General features: G+C 34.7%; 1 non-coding gene across 1 annotated transcript; it reads left to right on the forward strand.

Moving 5' to 3' along the window:
* The first annotated feature begins 22,950 nt into the window (after positions 1-22,950).
* LOC121228493 (small nucleolar RNA R71) lies at positions 22,951-23,057 on the forward strand. The gene has a single exon (XR_005926069.1). It is a non-coding gene; the product is annotated as a small nucleolar RNA R71 (small nucleolar RNA).
* The last annotated feature ends 479 nt before the right edge of the window (positions 23,058-23,536 follow it).

The following is a 23,536-nucleotide window of genomic DNA, read 5'->3' on the forward strand; positions in this document are numbered from 1 at the left end:
CGGTGTCGAATACGGACAAGGGGTGTTACATAACTGAAGTGATTTGGCACCCAATGCCTCATTGACATGTAGTTAAAGTATCATTGTACTATTCCTATCCTATGGCATGCCAACTATATTCGACTCTGGCCGAACAATTAATGGGGTAACAATTTGTCTGATTTTTGAATATAGTTCAATTTATACATCATCATTTCAATTCATTAACCAATCATCGTTTCATATATATAATATCATAAATTAGCTCAATTCAAGATCATTTCTACATTTCCATCAAGATTTAATATTTTTCATTCCTTTCAATTTATTCCTCTATATCTCTAACCACATCAAAATCGTATCATTTCAACTTAACTTATCAAATTCAACTCTCCTCATAATCTTACCATGCAAAACAATATAAAAATGCAACAACTGAACTAGTTTCAAATTATAGAAACACAAATTGAGAACACTGAGCTATTCGTCGATGACTTTAGCTTTCCTTTTTCTTTCAGGGATTCCAAGTCAACGCTAATTGCGGATTGACATAAATACATAATATAGTAAATAATCAATCAAAATCAAATTCAATTGTCAATTTACACAAATTTCATATTTTATTCAACTTAGTCCCTAAAATAGTGACTTGCATAACTTTAAATATAGAACTCATACTTGCAATCTGTCTTCACTATAGTCTATTGAGTACCTCTAATTTCTCAATTCTACCACAAATTTTGAATTTTTTGCATTCTAGTCCTTATAATACAAAACTGTAAATTAACTCCATAATTTAGTTCTTTTTCACTCCTAAGCTTAAAATCTATCAATCTAACACCTAAAACTTCAAGAATTCATCAATGGCATCATTTTAAAACTTTAACAATTTTAAAAAATAACACACAGGTCAGCTAGATTAAGCTTTTGGGATTTCAAAAATATAAAAATTATAAGAAAATGACTAAATTGAACTAACCAATTTAAGCTTCAAAAATTGAACTAAGTTTTATATCATAATTTCAATATACATTAAGCCATCGTCCAACATCAAGCTTAAAGTGTTAAAATTGCTACTTTAGGCCCTAAGTCATTTCCAATTAAGAAATTCTATAGTAAATGAACTTTTACCACTTATACAAATAAGTCCATGTACGTTAATTAATAACTAATTTAGCAAAATTACCTACCCAAAATTCAATTTACTTATAATATAACTCCATAAATATTTAATACAAATATTCACAGTCTCAGTTTATGAAATTAGGGTCCTAAAACTGTATTTTATGACACCACTAACTTTTAGGTCATCTCAATTCTCCCTTTTAAGAAATTTCATCCTCGAAATTTACTTGGAAAGAGGTGGGGATATTGGGATCTCATTGTCTCTTCCAATTCCTAGGTTGTTACAAATTTCGGTTCTCAAAATTTTGATACCTGACCGCCTCCAGACTTTCCATCGTCCAGAGTAGAATTTCTATACAAAATATATGAAAGGCGGTATTTGCAAGTATATGGGTCAGGTAACGTAGTTACAACGGAGTAGGTGAGTAATCTGAGGATAGTACCCAATGGAGGCGAGTACTAAATTAATTCTAACCTAAACATAAATAGATCTCATTAGTACTTTAAATGAATTATATTACGATGAATAAGAAAAAAAGTTTTGGTAATCTAAACTAAAAATAATAATGAGTGAAAGAAAAGAGATAAATAAATCACAAGAAATCAAATAGTAATATATATAAAATTTGAGCATGGGTGATTAGCTCGCTTCAGTAATCATATTCAACTGTTGTTTTGGGTTTTCTTATTCAATCAACTAGTCAATACCCCAACATGATCTTTCGATTTTCTACTAAAATACCGAGTCAGCAAGAACTACTTATCTCTCGGCCTCGCAGTCTAGATTGGTTCAGAGTTAAGGTGTTCACGGATAGGCCGTACCAAGTTTGAGTTTATTCCCATCTTGATGACTTCCTAGGGTTGTTAGGCCTAGGGTTTTAAGATCTTCCTTTCCTGAACAATTGATCCGTTAAGAAAACCCAACAAAACAATTAATTAATCATACCTCCACTCACTAATTCCTTATAGGAGGATTAGTTCCTCATGGATCTAATAAAAAATATAAAATTGACAAAAAGAGTAAACATGAATAATAATTCAAGGGTATAAAGTTTAGAAGAAGCTTGATTTTTATTAGAATTAATCATAGAATCCTTACAAAGTTTGATTATGTTTCACAAATTTGATTTATCCCTCAAGAATTGAAATAAAACCTAAGCCTAAAAGAGAAACTAAAGACTAAATCTAGGAAGAAAATTATATAATATAAAATTTGTGTATAAGATGTGTTAAATGAGCCTATTTATACACTAGGTCAATTGTCGTCCTTGTACTTAACATTTGATTGTGCAGATTAAAACACCCTTGGCTCATAATTATTTCCTGTAAAAAGGTGATGCCACAACACACTCGGTCCTGTATCACGACATCAAGGGTAGTATGATCATTTTTAGGGTTTCTTTAGGGGTGTGTTGTGACATCCTCTGGTTGTGTCGCTACACCAAAGGTAGTCATGGAATTCTTCTATTCTACTCCTTCTGTTACAACATCTGATGCTCCATATTGCAACATGGAGACCAGTATCGAGTTATTATGCCTTCTAATGGTCTCCTGCACACTTAAAAAGTATATTAGGTCACCTTTAAGCCTCATTCGGCCCCCAAGGTTAATAAAAGACTCAAATTACACACTTTATTGAATTGAACTAAACTTATGAAAACGTAAATAAAACTTAACTAAAATGCTTATGTTCAAGCTCCTAAAGTGCGAAAACTAGTTTATTCTACTACACCGAATTACAACAAATCAAAGTCCCCTACACTTAAGTCATTGTTTGTCCTCAAGCAAAACAAATGAAAATAGTAAATGAAAAGACGACCCTTGAACAAGTATGGTAAAAGTGTTAGCTTTGGAGCACATGAATAAGCATTCTATATTCAAATATAATCTTGGCATGATATATAGTTGACTTACCACTTTTTGTATCAAAGACCTAAGTTCAATAAATTACAAAACAGACAAGCATTAAAGGTCTCAAATGTAAGAATCCCTCAATAAATTATACAAGTAATTTGATTATCCTAGTAGAATACAAATAGTAAAAAATGCAATTACTCGGTATGATTTCAAATTGTGAATAAGTCTACCTAAATCACATAGGGCTTTTTGGCTTGTAATGTCATGAGGCTTAGGACATGTATGGATTTCAAGAATAGTAAGAATTAAATAGTTTGAAGCATGAAAATAGTTTGGCACATCATATTGTCCCTTATTCTCCCCCTTAGTGACCCTTTCCCATTCATCGTCTTATTTCTCTTTCTCTCACTATCCTTTTATCTCTTTATAAGGAATTTCAGTATCATATAGTAAGTACGACTAGCTCACGAGTTTTTGTTACACTGATGAATGAGTATTTCTATTGTTGTGACTTTGTCACTTTTCTTTCTTTTTCACAGTACCCTACTCACAAATGCCTTCACTTTTCACCTACTTTTTTCTACTCATGTAATTTTTCTTTTTGACTTTTTTTTTTTGCACTTTTTAGGCTATCATGTAATCACTGTACTCTACTAATATTTCCTATTACTCTATTTTTACAAAACCACCATAATGTATCTACTTAACCCTCAATATGTATGACCAGATGATAATGTAATTTAGGACCAAAGAAAAGGGTAAGCACAAATTATCATTTTTAGGTCAAGTTTTGTATAGATTTTTATCAAGAAAGGTCTTCTGGCTTAAAATAGGCACTAAAGATGAATAAATAGGGTTAGCTTTTTTGCTCTGGGTGTATACCAATTAATGCTTTAGGTCATCCCTAGGTATATCAACATTCACTAGTTTAGTCAACCAAACAATCACAAATTCAACAATTTATCACTCATACTAGCATGCTCGTTTCTTTGTGCTCTCTATATCATTTGGTGTATTCAATTGCTTAATGCCTATTTACAGTGTAATATATAAAACTTAACAGTCTAATAATAAAAAATTTAAAATAAACTATCATCATGCCAAATTTACCATAAATACAATCAACTTATGTACATGCTCCTAACCAATCACTTGTATTTCTACAAGCTCAAGCACACAAATGACAAGAAAAATCAAAGAAAAACATAAAAATTTCACACAAATTTTTTATGTTAGCCTCTTACACTTTAGATAACACATAGCCCTCAATGTGTAGCCTTGTAAAAGATAAGAAAGTGAGTTACCCGATTGATCGTGATAGTTTCGTAGACTATAGGTGGGTACCTCTTCCTTTGATCATTGATAGTTCAAAATTGTTGTGCTTCTTCCATGTGGGGTTTCTACATATAAAATTTAAACATAAAAAAACTACTAGTCCATTATTACTCCTACTCCTATTAAATTAAAAATCATCCCACAAATTAATAAAATCTTTTAAAAACAAAAACTAAAAGTTCAGTCATCCTCCTTAAAATCCATCTCATCATCTTCCTTCTCATCCTCAGTTCCTTCTTCTTTTTTACTCTCCTACTCCTCTTCTTCTTACTCTGGATGTGTCAGCCCAAACATAACTGATGTATACTTAGGCACCCTAATATTATTTTTCTGCCCGAATTCTTAAAAAGCCGGGCCCGACTCCTATATCTAATGTATCATCTAATTTAGCTTGAGATGATTGCTCTTGCTAATTTCTTGTTGAATAGTCAATTTTGTTCTCCATTGCAATGAAACCGAAGTGGCCATCATCTCTTGCTAGCATTTATTCAACTTATTAATCTGTTTAGCCTAAAACTCAATGTACTATGTATACAGAGTGTCACCAATTATACTTCGAGATGGCTTCATTGATTGCTTCGTAGATGCCATCAGAATACCTGCTTTTTGGCATAGGGTTGTCACTTAGTGGGGAAAGAAGACTCCCACCCTTCGGCTACTAATGCATTGCTTCATATTTTGGAATATCCATGTTTTCATGCATACCTATTTTTTCTGCAAAATAGTGTAAACCAAAATCGCTCGAAAAGTATTGACATTAGAAACATTCAAACAAGAGCTGCTCTAGTGCACAGAAATTGAATCCACATCTTTTCTTTAGGAAATATTATTGCTTTATTAAAGGAGGTTGGAATTTATTTCTTGGGCAGCATTTCCGTTTACCCCTCCCTTCTTTTAGAAAGTTTATAATGTTGTCCATATTTATATCTCAAAAATATTCCAAATTAGTTTCTTTTATAAAATATTTTTCGTAAAATGGAGCATTATAAAATTCAAAAATAACCCAAGGGGTAATTCATAAATTTTTCCTTATCACAGTTATCGTTTCCAATTTATTACCTTTGGCTTTTCTAGACTCTTGGTCCTGTAAAGATGCATAAAATTCCTGAACTACAGGGACTATAGCAGAGTCTGTTGGGATCATACAAAAACATTCCCATCTATGATATCTAACTAAAGGCCATATCTCTTGACAGAGAACCATCGATGGTTCAAATCTCCTCTTTAATAAATGTTTTTTTCTTGAAGTTTTAGAAAATATTTTTCAATGTTTAGATTCGAGAAATTAGAGGGATTTGAAACCCTTGAAGGTTTTCGTTCATTAGTTCTTCTAACCTTTAGTGGAGGAATTTTGAATATTGTTTAAGTTCAATAACTAACAAACTAACAAGCAAAGTTTCCAATGGAATAATAAAAATAGGAGCTAGGAACCCTTAAACTTAAATGAAGATCTGTCAGATTCCTTTAAGAACCCTTGTTGTATTGTCTTCAAATCCTTACATCGAGTGAGTTTATTCTTGAAATTAAAATATGCAAAACAAATAATAGTAAATAAAATGAGATTTGGAGGTTTTAAGAATTTTAAGGTTTTAGAAATTTAGAGGATTTTGAGAGAATTAGAGTTTAAAGAGGCTTTAGGTGATGGTTAGGAGTGTTTCATGTCGTGACACCCTTGATAGTTTGCTGTTGTCGCGACATCGAAGTTCGATGTCGTGACACACTTTAGGATTATGGATTTTTACGTATACTGGCTTTGGTATCGTGACACGGAGGTTCCGCGTCTCGACATTGAAGAGGATTTCTTAATTTTATCAATTTTGGCCTTGGTGTTGTGACACAAGGTTGCCATGTTACGACATTAGCTCTATTTTGTCCAAACTTCCAATTTCTAAAGTGTCACAGTTCCTATAAGATATAAATTTGATAAAAATTAAAATCTAGATTGAATAATTAGCCAAATATACAATAATTTACAGAAAGTTAAATATCAATTTTAAAAAATCAAGTTTTACTGTCGGATTCATCTGGCAGCACCATTAATTCATATAAGGATGATTCTCTAGTTCTTTCAGTATTAGTCCATTACCCGTCATGCCACTCCACCTTCTTCCATTTATCTCTTTCCTTCAACTTGTTCTTTGACTTGCATTGACTGTATAAAGTATATCCCTTGATTCGGGATTATTAGGGTTAAAAATAGGTAATTTATTACAATGCTCCCCTAAGTCCCTTTTATTTTCTCCACTCTGGTGGTGACCACATTTAAAAATTTATGTTTTACCATTGATATTCATTGTTAACTCATTCTTTTCCAAATCAATGGTGGATTTTGACGTTGCTAAAAAGGGTCTTCCCAACAGAATAGGTATCTCACGGTCTTTCTCGAAATCTAATATTACGAAATCTCTTGGGATGATGAAACTGCATACTTTGACTAACACATTTCCCTATACTCCTTTCGGCTATACTGAATATCTGTTAGCTAGCTGTAGTGTGATCTGAGTGTTTTTGAGGTCCCCTAATCCAAGATTTTCATAAATGGATAAAAAGCATTAAATTGATGCTAGATCCTAAGTCACATAGAGCTTTATTAAACTGAATGCTCCCTATCTCTATAGGAATGTAAAGCTTTCTGGGTCTTTCAGATTTTGAGGAACCTGTCTAGAAATAATAGCACTACAGGAAATACTTATATTAACTTGTTCTCCTGCCTTAATTTTCCTACGCTTAGACATAATTATTTTTAAGAATTTGGAATATTTAGGGACTTTTTCAATTAGTTCAATTAAAGGCAAGTTGAAATTTAATGTTTTGAACAAGTTTAGAAAACTTACAAACTCATCCTCATCCTATTTTTGTTTCTCTTCCAACCTTGAAAGGAATGATATCTTTGCAATATTAGATTCCTTGGTTATTTCTCTTTCTGGCTCAATTGCTAATTTAGTTACCTCTTTTGGTTTAGTTCTTTATTACTTCTGGGAGGTCTTCTTGAAGATCTTCTGCACTCTCTCTTATCTATTCTTTTGGCAAAGTTTTTGGCCACTCAATATTTTTCCTGAATGGAGTCCAATAGCTTTCACATGCTCCTTTCCTTCCTTTTGAGGATTATTCTTGATATTGCTCAGAATGTTCGTGCCAATTTACCTTTTAATTTCTCCCATCATACTCATCAATTGGCTCATCTGATCTTTCAGCTTAGTCAATGTTTTAATTGAATTGGTGCACTCAGATTGCATCTGCTTCACTTCTGTTCTCATTGACTGCATCTCCCCTTCGATTCGATCCAAATGTTGACCACATACAGTATGGTCATTTGGGCTAGCCTTTTCCTAAGGTTTCTATAAATAAGGAGATTGATAGTTAAACATTTAAACAACCAATGAACAACATTTACTTCTATTTTGCTTTGCGTGCAAAAACTATGTGAGGACAATAATACAAAGTATATTAATTTAAGTCATGAATAATTTTATTAATCAAGCTGTTCGAAAAAATTACAAGTTTACAAACAAATATACTACACTGAGGGAACCAGATCCAACACGAGGTAGTTGTCAAATTGAGCAAGTTGAAGAAAGAAACGGAATTAAAGGACGTGGGATGCCCCGAAGAAGATCCGGAGGAAAAGTCAGAAGGTGAACAAAAAAAAGTGGACGAGGCGTCAGATCCTGATTCTGACTAATTTTAGACAATTTCAATTAATTTTTAGTTATTTTCAGTTTGACTTAATATTTTTATTTGAAATGTTTTAATTTTAGTTTTTAATTATTTAAAACCTTAATATTATATATATAGTGTGTTTAGTTTTTCTTAGTATGAACCCCAATTTTTTTACAACAACACAATATAGACCCAAAATCGAAGAGGGGGAGTAGTCCCACCAATTGTATTGCATGAATCAAGAAAATCGAGTAATCTCCTTTCTTTATATCTTTTATTGCACATTAGGGGCAATGTGCCAAATAAAGTGTGGGGGTAACTTAGAAAAATTTTGAAATTTTTTGTCTTTTATTTTTAGTTTTAATTATATGTTTGTGCTTGAACTTGTAGAAAAACAAGTGATTTGTTTGGAGCATATACCTGGGTTGTTTGTTTAAACTGTAAATTTAGCCCGAAATTAAATAATTTAGGTTGTTTATATTTAGACTAATTAGTTCAGTTTATTATACTGTAAATAGGAAAAATAGATTAAATATACCAAGTGATAAAGGTAGATACGAATAGGTAATTATATTTGTAAAAGTATAGGATGTTTGAATTTAAAAAAATACTCAGTAAAATCCATGATTATTGAAACGGTGCAGTATGAATAGTATAACCCTTACAAAAAGTGCGCAAGTAAAATCTCAATCATATTGGCACAAATAAATAAATAAAAATTATAAGGGATTATCGAGGAAATATTATTGCATTAGAATTCAAAGTGTGGACAAAATTAAACTGAGTAGGAAAAAAATAGTCGAGCTAACTATACTCTGCAAAAATAAATACTATATTCGTATATACATTTTGATGAAATCATATATTTAATTTTCTTTGATTTGTTTACTTTGTAATTTATTGAATTAATCTGTTTAGGTGTCAATAAATTTGGATCTTTTAGATTTCTAGCTAAAGTTATATATTTAGGCAAATCTTCCTTGTGTCGATGCTTTGACCCATTCTCGTGTGTCAAGTTGGCTCAAGTACATTTTATTTTCTTTGCATGTTTATTTCTTATTTTTAGTTTTAGTTTTTATTTTATTTTGGGTAGTTTACTTAAAGACAAGGAAAGACTTAAGTGTGGGAATATTTGACCTGTCGTCAAATGTAGTAGTTAGTTCAATCTCAATTTTGCACTTAAAGTGCATGTTTTCTTGGCAATTTAGGATGTAATATTATGTTTTTGGTAATTAGGCTTTAGGATTAAATATTAATAAAATAAGTATTTTTAACATAATTTGTAAGTATTGTGACCTAATAGGCCGACGCGGGCCTGAGGTAGTACTAATATGTTTAATTAAGTGTGTAAGATGAAGGCCTATGCGAACCTAGTGAATGATTAGGATACAAATGACATGTTGTAACGCTCAGGTTTGTGCAAGTGTACATAGTCGTTATCAAGTAATGAGGAAGTATCGAGTTATCATCTCCATAGGGATTGTATTTGTGCTAAGCCACTTAATTTGTAAAAAGTGTATTAACAATTGGATAAATAAAAACAACATAATTAAGAAGTGAAGAAAAATTAAGTATATGAAACTAAACGCAATGATCCCTAATACAATTTATCCTAAGTACGCAAACTATATGAATGAGAGAGATTTTAGCAGAATTAACACAATAAGCAACAATTATAACATAAATAAACTAGGACAATTACTTTAATTAAACTCAAATTATTTTCAACATGCTTATCAATATTCGGAAAAACATTCCATGGCAACTCGATCTTTCATGAGTTGGAAACCACATTAGGTCCTTTCGTCCATTAGCCGTCGTCTGATTAGGATCTCTCAGCTAATTCAGGTGCATTTCAATCATGTATGAACGAAATACAGACTTGATTTTAATTGAAAACATGAACAATTGCGGCACAAATATTATAAGCATGAATTAAATAATTATTATTAAATCAAAGCAATCATTCTAGCTTAAATAAAATTAAGCTATCATTGTTGTAAACAAGAACAAAGAACACATAGCAAACATTCTTGAATTAAATTAAAGTAAGAAAGATTAAATCCAATTCAGAGTGGCTGTCACCCAAGACTCTACTGATGAGGGCTCATTCGTTCTTTCGCTTGGCTCATTTGCTGATGGCTCTCCGAGGTGGCTGACCAAGGGTTCTTTAAGAGGCTAATTTGCTCAAAATCTTTATGCAAATATGATGATAGGCGTAAGGGCTAAGAGAGTTGAGAGAGGAGAGAATGAGTGAGGGATGAATGAGGGATAAGGGATGAGGGATGATTGAAAAAGTGAGAAAGGGGCTCTTATTTATAGGTGACGCATGGGAGCTAGTTTGCTAAAAATAGGAGTGTTCATCTTTCAAAACTCCTTCCAAGGGTGATCGGCCACGAATTGAGGGAATGTGGCTGGTTTTTCTTGATTCTTGGTCAATTTCAGTGCCACAACAACTCAGGACTAAGACTCGATCACCAGCAAATCTTCGGGCAAATCTCTGATTTCTTCAACTCTTCAAGGACCTTGTGTAATTAAACCAAAAGATGGTTTATGAACCTCCATATTCAGCAGAATTTTGGATTGACTTGGCCCTCCATTTGGACGATTTTGTAATCAAATTAAAGTTCTCAGACCTGTCCAAAAATAAATCAATAAGTTAAAGGACAAAAGAATTAAATTTTACTAACTTAATTAAATTAATTAAAACCCAAATTATTAATAAAATATTTGAAAATGAATTATTAAATATAATTTTATGTTTTATTATTTAATTTAATCATGCATGGCCCACTTTATGTCATAAAAATATAATATGCTTAATTTAATATAAAATAAGCCATTTTATGCATGAAAACTATATAATAAAGCATAAAATCACATTTTAATAATTTCTATGTCCTGTTTTCATATTTTCACATATTTCATTAATTTATTAAACAATTACCTGGTTTTAACAACAAATTTAAGTAAAAAGGTGATAATTTATATAGGAAAAATCCTATATATTTTCCAGTTTACAAACCCCCAAACTTAAATCATTGCTCGTCCCGAGTAATGTTCATGCACAGCACAAGGTCTCACTAAAGCAAAATTGCTAAAAGTGTAAGCAGCATCAATCATTGCCCCATAATCATGTATTAATAAATTCATGCTTATCGATCTTCTTCATTAACAAGTAATTCATATGCAACTATTTTGAAAATTTTATACTAAGTTTCAAGGTATGCCAACATGAATCATAGTATGTATATACGTCACAGCCATAGATAATATTCTTTCATTCAACATAATTTCTCATCAATCAAGAAAAACAATCATAAGGCTTATTTATAATCTTCATATGTTGAACTTAGGACTTCCTCTCCACTAATTTAGGTGACATAATCATCAAATTAATAGGTCTTTTATAAGGTTGTAATGGGGCTCGGTCAAAGGTAGGGATTTTAAGAGATGGGATATTTCGGTTTTAAGATCTTAACCTTTAACTTTGTTTTGGTTTTCTCATAATACAACCTTTTTCTTTACGTGAATCTTCAGAACACCTCCAAACTTATTTTGAACTTAAGCTCATACATTTTTTTTCCTTTTTGAAGACTGGGCAAACTTTTCTTCGCCCCCCCTTTTTTAATATAAGCATGAGCACATACATCTTTATGAAAATTTCCTCAAATGTTGATTACCAAGACAACTTAAGTTAAGATAGGTGCACAAAATTAGGATAACTTACAATGATGGTAATGTGGCTTGTAATGTAAGTTCATTGCAATAAACAGGCCTTTAAGCTCAAAATTATAGTTTCGAGGGTCTAATATCATAAGATGGGCTTGACAAGGCTCAACCGATCCAAAGAAAATGGTGCCTATATCATTTTACATTTTTATGTCTCCCAGTATTTCGCCTAAAGAAAGTTACTAAGTCAGTTCTAAAGGTATAAACCTTCATGCATGTCTAATCTCAAAAGAAACTAAGTTTTCATGGAAACATTACTTAAAACTAAGATCATACAATCATTCCATTCTTCATGATAACATACAATCACTCGGATAAAATCATCATTCATGCTCGCATACAAGCTATCTTATTAACAAAGAATTTCTCTAAACATTCATTTATTAAAACTTACTCATGACAGAAATAATTGAAACATACTTGAAAATTTGAACAGCAATTATTTGCCATACCCCTTTTAAAAAGAAGCAATGTCCTCATTACAAGAACAAAGTAATGAATGAAAACTGAACACCAGGTAGGGTTAAAAAGAAAGAGAGGTGAGTCATTAAGACTGCTTAAATGCCAAGTCTTTCCTCATAATCCAATTCTAAACATGTTCATTCCCATTACCACATCACTTAGTCCTTTTCTTTCTAAAGGAAGTATTTATTCATGCTTGCTATGTTTTATTTTGCAGAAATTAAATCCTAGTTACTAAAGAAACAAATTCCTAAAGACCTAAAATAAATAAATAAAAAGACAAGTATCCCCCATTTTATTCTTTTGACTCATTCCCCTTGTCTTCTTTAGCTCATTCTCCTCTTGTATAATCAATATCGTCTATCCTTGAAGTACTTGCAGAAGTCGGCCAAGGGAGTTGTATAATCATGTTCAACACTTAGCTTGACTGGTTCTTCTTCTGGCTCAACCCTTGGTTCAGGGTCTTCAACTAGTTCCTTATCAGATTCTTCTTCTTCAGTGTTCGAAACTGATTCAGTTTCAGTTCGTTGACGCCTCAGTACCTGGCTCAGTTGGTTCTTCTTGCTCACCTTGATTCAGCTCATGCACTTTCTCTATTAACCTTTCTAGATCATGATTTGTAATACACCCTTAGACATATTGCCCCTTCAAATTTGCTTGTGTTTTAACACGAGCCCTTAAGCAAAGTGAGGTGATTAATTATGGGAAATAAGTACTTCCTGTCTTTTTTTTAGCACAGTCATAAATCTCCTTGAGAATAATTTTCCCAACATTAATGGACTTTTCTGTCAAGATTGCATATAACAAGAGCATTTGTTCCATCGAGATGGTAGAACTGTGTGAAATAGGCATAAAACTGTAGCAAACAAAATAAAACCATACCTTTGCTACTGGTTTTAGGTATTTCCTTCGGCAAGAATGGCTCCCCTACTTTCTTATAAACCATTGGGATCCTGGATTTGTTACAACATCAAGCACTTGTTGAAGAAAATCCCAATTGATGTTTTTCATCAAAAGGTAGTACTCATCTTCTTCAATAATAGGTAAGTTAAACAAATCATTGATGGACTTAGAGGTAAGAGATATCTTTTTCTTCCGAACGATGACCTCAATGGCATCTTTTGTAGTCAAACTTGCATAGAACTCTCAAACTAGTTCATCATCAGGAAGTGAACGAGCATCACAAAATCATTCCCACTTGAGAGCATTGATTGTCTTTCTAATTGGCATAGGGACAACCATCAAACCATTACTCTTCAAGTTAAAACCTTTTTCTGGTATCATAGGTTGATGCTTGAAAATTGAATCAAATCTCTCTTTCACTTCTTCATCGATCACAATCGGGTTTTCAGGAGTAGTCTTTGACGATCTAGTTCTTTTACGAGACATGGTATTTTCCCAAAAATTCGGCAAAGTTCTACTTACAAGGGAAGAAGAGAAATTAGCAAGTGGGTAGGACTTGCTCGGAAAACCTTGCGACAGCGAAGAGGCTGCAACAGCGAAGGCAACGTGCGGCACCAATAGTAGTGTGCGGCGGCGATAATGGCTACGTGCAACAGCAACGTTGATGCCCCAACAATTTCTTTGCGGTCGCAATAGGAGATTTTGGCAAAAGCGAAAAGAACTAGGGTTTCTTTTGAGATTTGAGGTTGACGGCACAAGAGTAAAGTTTAGGAATTTTTTGGGGGTTTAAGCAAATTACTATGAGGGATATGAAAAATAGTAAAATGAAGCGGGGTTTATATAGGGAAAACTAAGGGCAACATGTAGTAATAACTTAGCTACATTAGGGTTACTTGGGCAGCAAGCAATGGAAGTGGCGGCAATAGGTGTGGAATTTTTCCTCTTTTTGCTGTCTTCGGCCTCAAATTCAGACTGTATATTACTAAAGAAACTGATTAGTACTTGGGCCAAATTTGACCCCCTTTATTAACATAAAAATTTAAAATTTAAACAAAACAAATGAAACTAAAAGAAATTTTAAATCTTAATTAGAAAATTTCTTCTCAACAAATTACATTAAATTAATTCCTAAGAAAGGTTGAAGGGGTCACAACAGTCCCGCTTAAGTTCCAATCTCCTTAGACGGAATTAGTTAAATATATTAAATTAAGAAAATAAATCCTAATTATTTATTTATTTACAAAACAAGTTTGTGAAAAATCAAGGGTCTGTTAATTTGAACGAGGATTCAACTCGCTCAACTTCACCATCCTAATAATGTTTGAGATGTTGACCATTAACTTTAAATGTACCTCCGTGATTGTCGTATAATTCAACAGCTCCATAAGGATAAACTCGATAGATGGTATAAGGTCCTTTCCATCAGGATTTCAGCTTCCCAAGAAATAATTAACTTCAGCCTTGAATTGTACAATAAAACCTTCTGACCTTCTTTAAACTCGCGAGGTCGTATATGACTATCACGCCATCTTTTTTATCTTTCTTTACACATTTTGGCATTCTCAGAGGAAAAGAACCTCAACTCTTGCAACTCATCCAATTGTAACATCCTTCTCTTACTGGCTTGCTTAAGATCAAAGTTTAATTTCTTCAAAGCCCAGCGGGCTCTATTCTCCAACTCTAATGGCAAATGACATGCCTTCCCAAAAACCAACCGATAAGGAGTCATTCCTAACGGTGTCTTAAATGTTGTTCGATAGGCCCATAATCAATCATCTAGCCTCCGAGACCAATCTTTTCTACTAGGGCATACTACCTTTTTAAGGATACCGTTGATCTCAAGGTTCACTCTTTCAACTTTCCCATTAGATTGATGGTCATAAGTAGTAGCAATCTTGTGTTTCACATCATATTTTTCAAGCAACCACTTCAACCATTTGTTCACAAAGTGAGAACCTTCATCACTAATAATAGCTCTTGGTGTCCCAAATCGTGTAAACACATGCGTATGTAGGAATCGCATGACTACCTTAGCATCATTTGTAGGGTATACTTCAGCTTTAACCCACTTGGACACATAATCCATAGCAACTAAGATGTATTTGTTCCCATATGAAGAAGGAAATGGTCCTAAGAAGCCAATGCCCCATACGTCGAATAATTCAATCTCCAAAATGTTTGTTAAGGGCATCTCATTCCTTCGTGATATGTTTCCGCTCCTTTGGCATCTATCACAATTCTTCACATAAGCATAAGCATCTTTAAATAGTGTAGGCCAAAAGAAACTTACTTGCAAAATCTTTGCTGCGGTACATGCACAACCAAAGTGTCCCCCACTTGGATATGAATGCCAATGATGTAAGATCTCAGCAGTCTCACTTTCAACTACACACTTTCGGATTATATTATCTGCACACTATTTAAACAAGAACGGGTCCTCCCAGAAATAATACCGACTATCATGAAGGAATTTCTTCCTTTGTTGGTATGTTAATTCTCAAGGAATTATTCCACATGCAAGATAATTAGCAAAATCAGCAAACCAAGGTGTTTCATGAATTTGACTCACCTCAAATAAGTGCTCATCTAAGAAATTCTCGTTGATAGGCACATGTGATCGAGTTACCTCATCTTGCTCCAACCTCGACAGATGATCAGCTACTTGATTTTCAACACCTTTTTTCTCTTGGATCTCAAGGTCAAATTCTTGGAGTAAAAGTATCCAACGAATTAGCCTCGGTTTCGCATCTTTCTTCGTAAGCAAGTATTTAATGGCCGCATGGCCAGTAAATATTGTAATTTTGAAACCTATAAGATATAAGCGGAATTTTTCAAAAGCAAAAACTATAGCAAACAGTTCCTTTTCAGTTACTGTATAATTGAGTTGGGCTCCCATCAAGGTTCTACTTGCATAGTAAATGAGGTGGAACACTTTATTCTTTCTTTGACCCACATAATCACTTGCATCGCACATCAACTCAAAAGGTGTGCTCCAATAGGGTGTAATGATTATTGGGGTTGAGATTAACCATTTTTTCAGCTCTTCAAAAGCTTGTAAACATGCTTTGTTGAAATCGAACACTGTATTTTTCTCTAACAATGAACACAGTGGTTTAGAAATTTTAAAAAAAATCTTTGATAAACCTTCGGTAGAAACTGACATAACTTAAGAAACTTCTGACTCCTTTCACATTCATTGGGGCCGGTAATTTTTCAATTACATCCACCTTTGCTTTGTCGACTTCAATTCCTTTCTTTGAAATTCTATGCCCTAAAACAATCCCTTTCTTAACCATAAAATGGCATTTCTCCCAGTTAAGGACTAGATTCGTCTCTTCGCATCTCTTCAGTACCTTACCTAAATTACTCAAACAAATATCATAAGTGTTACCAAAAATAGAAAAATCATCCGTGAAAACCTCAACAAAATTTTCAACCATATCAGTGAATATTTCCATCATGCATTGTTGGAATGTTACAGGTGCATTGCATAAATCAAAAGGCATTCGCCTAAAAGCAAATGTACCATATGGACAAGTAAAGCTTGTTTTATGTTGGTCTTCAGGAGTGACAACTATTTGGTTATATCCAGAATAACCATCTAAAAAATAATAGAATTCATTACCTACCAGTTGATCTAACATCTTATCCATAAAAGGCAACAGAAAATGGTCCTTCTGAGTGGCTTTATTCAACTTTCTATAGTCAACACAAATTCTCCAACTAGTAACATTTCTTTTTGGAATCAATTCGTTGCGCTCATTTTCAACAATCGTAATTCCACCTTTCTTCGGTACATACTGTATTGGACTTACCCACGAACTCTGAAATAGGATAGATGATCCCTGCATCTAGTCATTCGATCACTTCCTTTCTCATAACTTCCTTCATAATAGGATTAAGCCTCCTTTTCCCATCAATTAGAGCTTTTTCACCTTCCTCTAGAACAATTTTATGCATGCAAAATAAAGGGCTTATACCTCGAATATCAGCTATAGTCCAACCAATTGCTTTCTTAAATTTCTTTAAAACAGAAATTAATTGCTCCTCTTGATCTTTTGTCAGTTCGGCTGAAATAATCACAGGCAATGTAGAACAATTACCAAAATAAATGTATTTCAAATGGGAAGGAAGTACCTTTAGTTCGAGTGTAGGTGGTTCTTCGATTGACAGTTTGGGTTGCACAAATTTTCTGACTTCCAATTCCAATGGTTCAAACCGTGTGGATCGAATAAAATTCCTCGGGTTGGCTTCCATCACAGCCATGTTTTCTTCACATTCTTCATCCTCCAAAGGGTCAAACCCTAAGGATTTCTCCAATGGATCTTCTTCAAGATGGCTTTACATAGAATTCAAGGTTTCTATTTCTTCCATAACTGAGCACTCTTCTGTCGGATCGGGAAATTTCATCGCTTTAAGAATGTTAAAAGTTACCTGATCATCTTGAACTCGCATGGTGAGTTCGCCTTTCTATACATCAATTAATGTTCTTCCCGTCACTTTAGTTGGAGTGTAGGTGGTTCTTCGATTGACAATTTGGGTTGCACAAATTTTCTAATTTCCAATTCCAACGGTTCAAATCATGTGGATCGAATAAAATTCCTCGGGTTGGCTTCCATCACAGCCATGTTTTCTTCACATTCTTCATCCTCCAAAGGGTCAAACCCTAAGACTTTCTCCAATGGATCTTCTTCAAGATGGCTTTACATAGAAATCAAGGTTTCTATTTCTTCCATAACTAAGCACTTTTTTTTCGGATCGAGAAATTTCATCGCTTTAAGAATGTTAAAAGTTACCTGATCGTCTTAAACTCACATGGTGAGTTCACCTTTCTGTACATCTGTAACACCAGAAGTTTTGGGTCTTGAGCATGGGAGCGGTTGAAGGCAGCTTATAATATTCTGTTGTGCGTGAAAATTTCGTAGTTGAAGGCTTGTTTTAGTGGTTAAGTGTACTGAGAAGTGTTGGAGAAGTCCTGGGTTCAAACCTGGACTCTAGCCAAAATTTTGGTTTAAGGTGAATCAAACCCTGGGTGTAGTAGGTAGGCCTTAAGAATATTGTTGGAGAAATTGTGACACAAAAAGCCTTGTGGCTTAGTGGCAAGTAGCGTGTGGAGCATTTAAGGGGAGGCATGGGTTCGAATCCCATGGCAAGCAAAGAGCATTTATTTTGTTAACAGGGGGCGGCAAGAGTTGGTGTTGAATTTAAACTCTGATGATGGAGGGATCCCACATCGGGAAGCTAACATAAGAGTGGATGCGAAGCTGGCTTTAAATAGAGAGAACCATGAGGAGAGTAAGGTACTTTTCTTGGCTGATCCCTTTCGCTTTATGGCGTGCTCGTTTGGGTTGGGCGTCGGCTAAGAGTGCTCGGAGCGTGGATTAACTCCAGTCTCCAATCAGGTGTGTATTTCTCGCTAGTCTAGTTGTAGGATGGCTACTTCGGGCCGCGATGGGCCGAAAGGGGCCATGTGGGCCTAATGGGCCTACGGGCCCAATTGGATAAGTTGTTTGATTGTGTAGTAAATATTGGACTAGGCTAGGTGAATCTCATATCTGTGGCTAAATTAGGGCTAAAAGGGCCACACGAGCGTGTGGGCCCATTTGGGCCGAGAATAGGCTTTAGGGCCATTCGTATTGTTATCCCTGTTTAGAATACTTTAGTTTACCAAATTACCAAAATACCCCTGGCTTGTAAAATTACTAAAATACCCTTTATTTATAAAATTACCAAAATACCCTTAGTTTGTAAAATTACCAAAATACCCCTGGTTTGTAAAATTATCAAAATACCACTAGTTTGTGAAATTACCGAAATACCCTCAATTTGTAAAATTACCAAAATACCCCTAATTTACAAAATTACAGAAATACCCTTAACTTTCTAAAAATTATAGAAATACTATTGGTTTACAAAATTACTGAAATGCCCTCGATTTGTAGAATTACCATTTTACCCTCGATTTATAGAATTACCGTTTCACCCTCGATTTACAAAATTACTGTTTTACCCTCGATTTATAGAATTACTATTTTACCCTCGATTTACAGAATTACTGTTTTACCCTCGATTTACAAAATTACCATTTTACCTTCAATTTACAAAATTACCGTTTTACCCTCGATTGTGAAATTACTAAAATACCCTTGTAGGATAGAATTACCAAAATACCCCTAGTTTGTAAAATTACCAAAATACCCCTAGTTTGTAAAATTACCAAAATACCCCTAGTTTGTAAAATTACCAAAATACCCCTATAGGGTAGAATTACTGGAATACCCCTGTAGGGTAGAATTACCGAAATACCCTTATAGGGTAGAATTATCTGAATACCCTTGTAGGGTAGAATTACCGGAATACCCCTGTAGGATAGAATTACTGAAATACCCTTGTAGGGTAGAATTACCGAAATACCTCTATAGGGTAAAATTACTGAAATACCCCTGTAGGGTAGAATTATCGCAATACCCCTGTAGGGTAGAATTACCGAAATACCCTTTTAGGTTAGAATTACTGAAATACCCCTGTAGAATAAAATTACCGAAATACCCCTGTAGGGTAGAATTACTGAAATACCCCTGTAGGGTAGAATTACTAAGATACCTTGTGGGGTAAAATTACCATTTTGCCCTTAAGGTGTTAAATGACTGTTTTGCCCTTGTGGCCAAGTGACTAACTTGGACTGTGTGGTTGACGAATTTGATTGTGAATATATATTGGTATATGAATGACTTGACTGTGATTGTTTGATTCAAATATGGGCATGACATTCTGCATACATGACATGTTGCATGGGTTGGGATTTTGTACAAAGGAAGATCTGATCTGTTAGGATTGCATGGTTGCTTGATGACTGTGGATCCACCGAAGGCTTAAGAGCCGTATATTCGTACTGATTTGATAAGGTCGCACGGGTCGCCCAAGACGACTGTGGACCGACCAATGGCTGAGTGCCGATCATATTTACCCGAGGCTGTGTGCCGACTATATTACCGTCGCTGATGGCTATGTGCCTAACATGATAAAGCTACCGATGGCTTAAAGCCTTCTAATTATGTCTTTGTGTCAACCTATATATGGCTCTGTGCCAACCTGATTATGGCTGTGTGCCAAACGTATTTGCCTAAGGCTATGTGCCAATATATGGTTATTGACGACTCTATGTCGATCACATTTACCTAAGGCTATGTGCCGATTATGTTACTCTAGTTGATGGCTATGTGCCTAGCATAATGCAGTTATCGATGGCTTTTTGCCACGTATTCTTTTAAGTGGCTTTGCCACATTATCTGTTTCTGGTGGCTATGCCACAAATATCTATTCTGGTGGCTCTGCCACAATATCTGTATCTGGTGACTCTGTCACAATATCTGATAACTGAGCAGCAATGCTGCAACTGTGGAGTGTAGGGCTGGGTGGGTTTAGCTATTCCCCACATGGAGTGTAGGGCTGGTACGGGTGGAGTGTAGCGGTTGGTTATAGGTTGGATTGGGTTGGGATTGCATTCACATTCTGATTTTTAATTCTGTTACCTGATGCTGATTCTAATTTTGATTCTGTTACCTGATGCTGATTCTGATTCTGATTCTGTCACCTAATTCTGATTCTGATTCTGATTTTGATTCTGATTCTGATTCTGATTCTGATTCTGATTCTGATTCTAGTTCTGATAATGTTTCTTATTCTGTAATGGGTTAAAGCTCATCTGGTACTATCTGTTAGAATGGGCTAAGGCCCAATTGATACTGAAACTATAAGTAGGGCTGGGGCCAACTTTTAATTCTTTTATATGACTGACTGTTCCTTTTATAGTAGGGGATTTCACACTAAGTTTTCGTAAACTCACCCCGTTTATTAACCTTTCAGGTAATTTCCAGCCTTAGATGGATCGGGGCTACGAGGGGCTCAGAGGAAGCCACACACACTGTTTATTTTATAGTTTTGATTATTACTTTTAAATGTTTTATATGGGTTGTAGTAAAGCCGTTGAAATTTTCTGGATTTCAAATTTGGAATTTTATTTATTGTTCTTATAATTGCTAATATTAGAACACGGTTTTCCAAAGCAATTACTATTGTTCAAAACATCACGTAACCGCAATTGTTTTTAAATCAAGCTTCCGCAACTGCCAAGATTTTTACAAAGTTGTTAAGAATGTTATTCAGCTGAGGTTTCTAACAAGGTTTAAAAAGGTTATAACTTTTTAATTATTAAGAAGGGTTTTTAATGGAAACATGGTTTTCGAAAAACACTTCAATGTGACATGCCAGATTCGAGCCAAACTTCTAGGCCGGGTTTAGGGTGTTACATCATCAATTAACTTTCTTCCCGTGGCTAGGAAATGTCTTCTAAGGATAATTGGCACTTCTTTATCTACTTCAAAATCTAGAATAATGAAATCAGCAGGAAAAATAAATTTATCGACTCTTACCAAAACATCCTCGATCTTTCCTTTGGGGTGTGCCAAAGATCGATCCGCTAGCTGGAGCGTCACAGTTGTAGGTCTTACTTCTCCTATCCCTAGCATCTTGAGAATAGACTTAGGCATCAATTTGATACTTCCTCCTAAGTCACACAAAGCTTTACCACAATAAGATTCACCAATATTACAGGGTATCGTAAAGCTTCCTGGATCCTTCAATTTTGGTGGCAGCTTGTTCTGCAGGAATGCACTACACTCCTTTGTCAGAGCGATAGTCTCATACTCACTCAGTTTTTTCTTCTTGGATAGTACATCCTTCATAAACTTCATATAATTCGGCATTTGTTCTAAAGCCTCCACCAATGGAATATTGATGTGTAATTGCTTCAGAACATCCAAAAACTTCTTGAATTGCACCTCATGTTTCTGTTTGTATTGCTACAATCTTTATGGATATGGAGGTGATGGAACTTTTGGTTGAACCGGATAACTCTTCTGAGTAAGTAAAGCTGCATCCAAAGAAGATGTTAAAGTATCGTAATTCACTAAGTTAGGATTTACCTTGTTAGTCTTTATAGATTTTGACTCTTTTTGTGTAAAGACTTCAACAGCTAGTTGACTTTCCCCCTTTTCAACAGGCTCGTCCTTAACATCAATCAATCGGCGTTCCAGAATTTTACCACTTCGCAATGTCACTGCCTTGATATGTTCTTTACCCAAATTTCTTGGATTCTTAGTATCATTTGGCAAGGTTCCTTGTGGTCTCTTACAAAGCTCCGTAGCTAACTAACCCATTTGGTTTTCTAAATTTTTTAGTGTTGCTGCTTGACTTTGGATCAAAGCATCGTTCTTTTCCATGTATGCTTTCAACAAGTTCTTCAACCTATTTGATGATTTAGCTTGAGGTGGTTTTGGAGCTTGCTGATTAAACCCCTGAGATTGGTTGGGTCTATGCTGCATAAAGTTGTTGTTTGGTCCATTTTCTTAGTTGTTCCAAGAAAAGTTGAGGTGATTACTCCACGAAGGATTATAGAAGTTGGACTGGGGTCCTTCTCCACTCCTATTTTAATGTTGGTTTCCCACATAGTATAATGAATCATGATTCAATTAGCAATTCTTGAAAGAATGACCTTCCCCACAGTACACACAGGAAACTACTTCAAACAGACTTAGTGGCTGAGCTGCAATATTATTAGTACCATGAGCGGTAAACTGCTTTAACATAGAGGAAATAGACGATACCTGAGCTGATAACGAAGTGAGAGCATAAACTTCATAAACTCCAGCTACACGTCTTCTTGAAGCTATTCTATTTGTTAGCCATTGATAGTTGTTGCTCATGATCCTCTCGATGATCTCATAAGCCTTATTATAAGACTTAGACAAAATTGCACCGTTCGCAGAAGCATCTACCATCAATCTTGTATGTGCATTGTGACCATTATAGAATGTCTCTAACTGGATATAATGAGGAATCCCATGGTGAGGACACTTATGAAGTAACTCCTTGTATCGCTCCAAAGCCTCATACAAAGACTTGTCATCCAACTGTTGGAAAATTGTGATCTCGTTCCTCAACTTAGCATTTTTGCTAGGCGGGAAATACTTAACCAAAAATCTCTCTGCTAATTCTTTCCATGTAGATATAGAACTTGGTGGGAATGAATTAAGCCATGCTCGTGCTCGATCTCGCAACGAGTACGGAAACAACTTCAACCTCAATGCTTCTTCACTCACACCGGCTATCTTGAATGAGTCACTCACCTCCATACACAATCGAAGGTGGAGATATGGATCTTCTATGAGCATACCACTAAATTGGCCCACCGTTTGTAGCATTTGAAACATCATTGGCTTCAATTCGAATTAGGTTGCCTCAATATCTGGCCTTCTAATTCCTAGATTTAACTCATTGAAAAGTGACATAGCATATTGTCTGATGCATCGATCCCTATCATCGGAAATGAGGATAGGATTTTGTTCATGTTCGACTTTATTACCTTGGTCTTGATTTTGATTTCCAAGGTCCATCTCGTCCTATCTCTGAGCTATTCGTTCAC

Source organism: Gossypium hirsutum, chromosome A04, assembly GCF_007990345.1.
Source record: "Gossypium hirsutum isolate 1008001.06 chromosome A04, Gossypium_hirsutum_v2.1, whole genome shotgun sequence".
In the NCBI taxonomy this organism is placed as follows: Eukaryota; Viridiplantae; Streptophyta; class Magnoliopsida; order Malvales; family Malvaceae; genus Gossypium; species Gossypium hirsutum.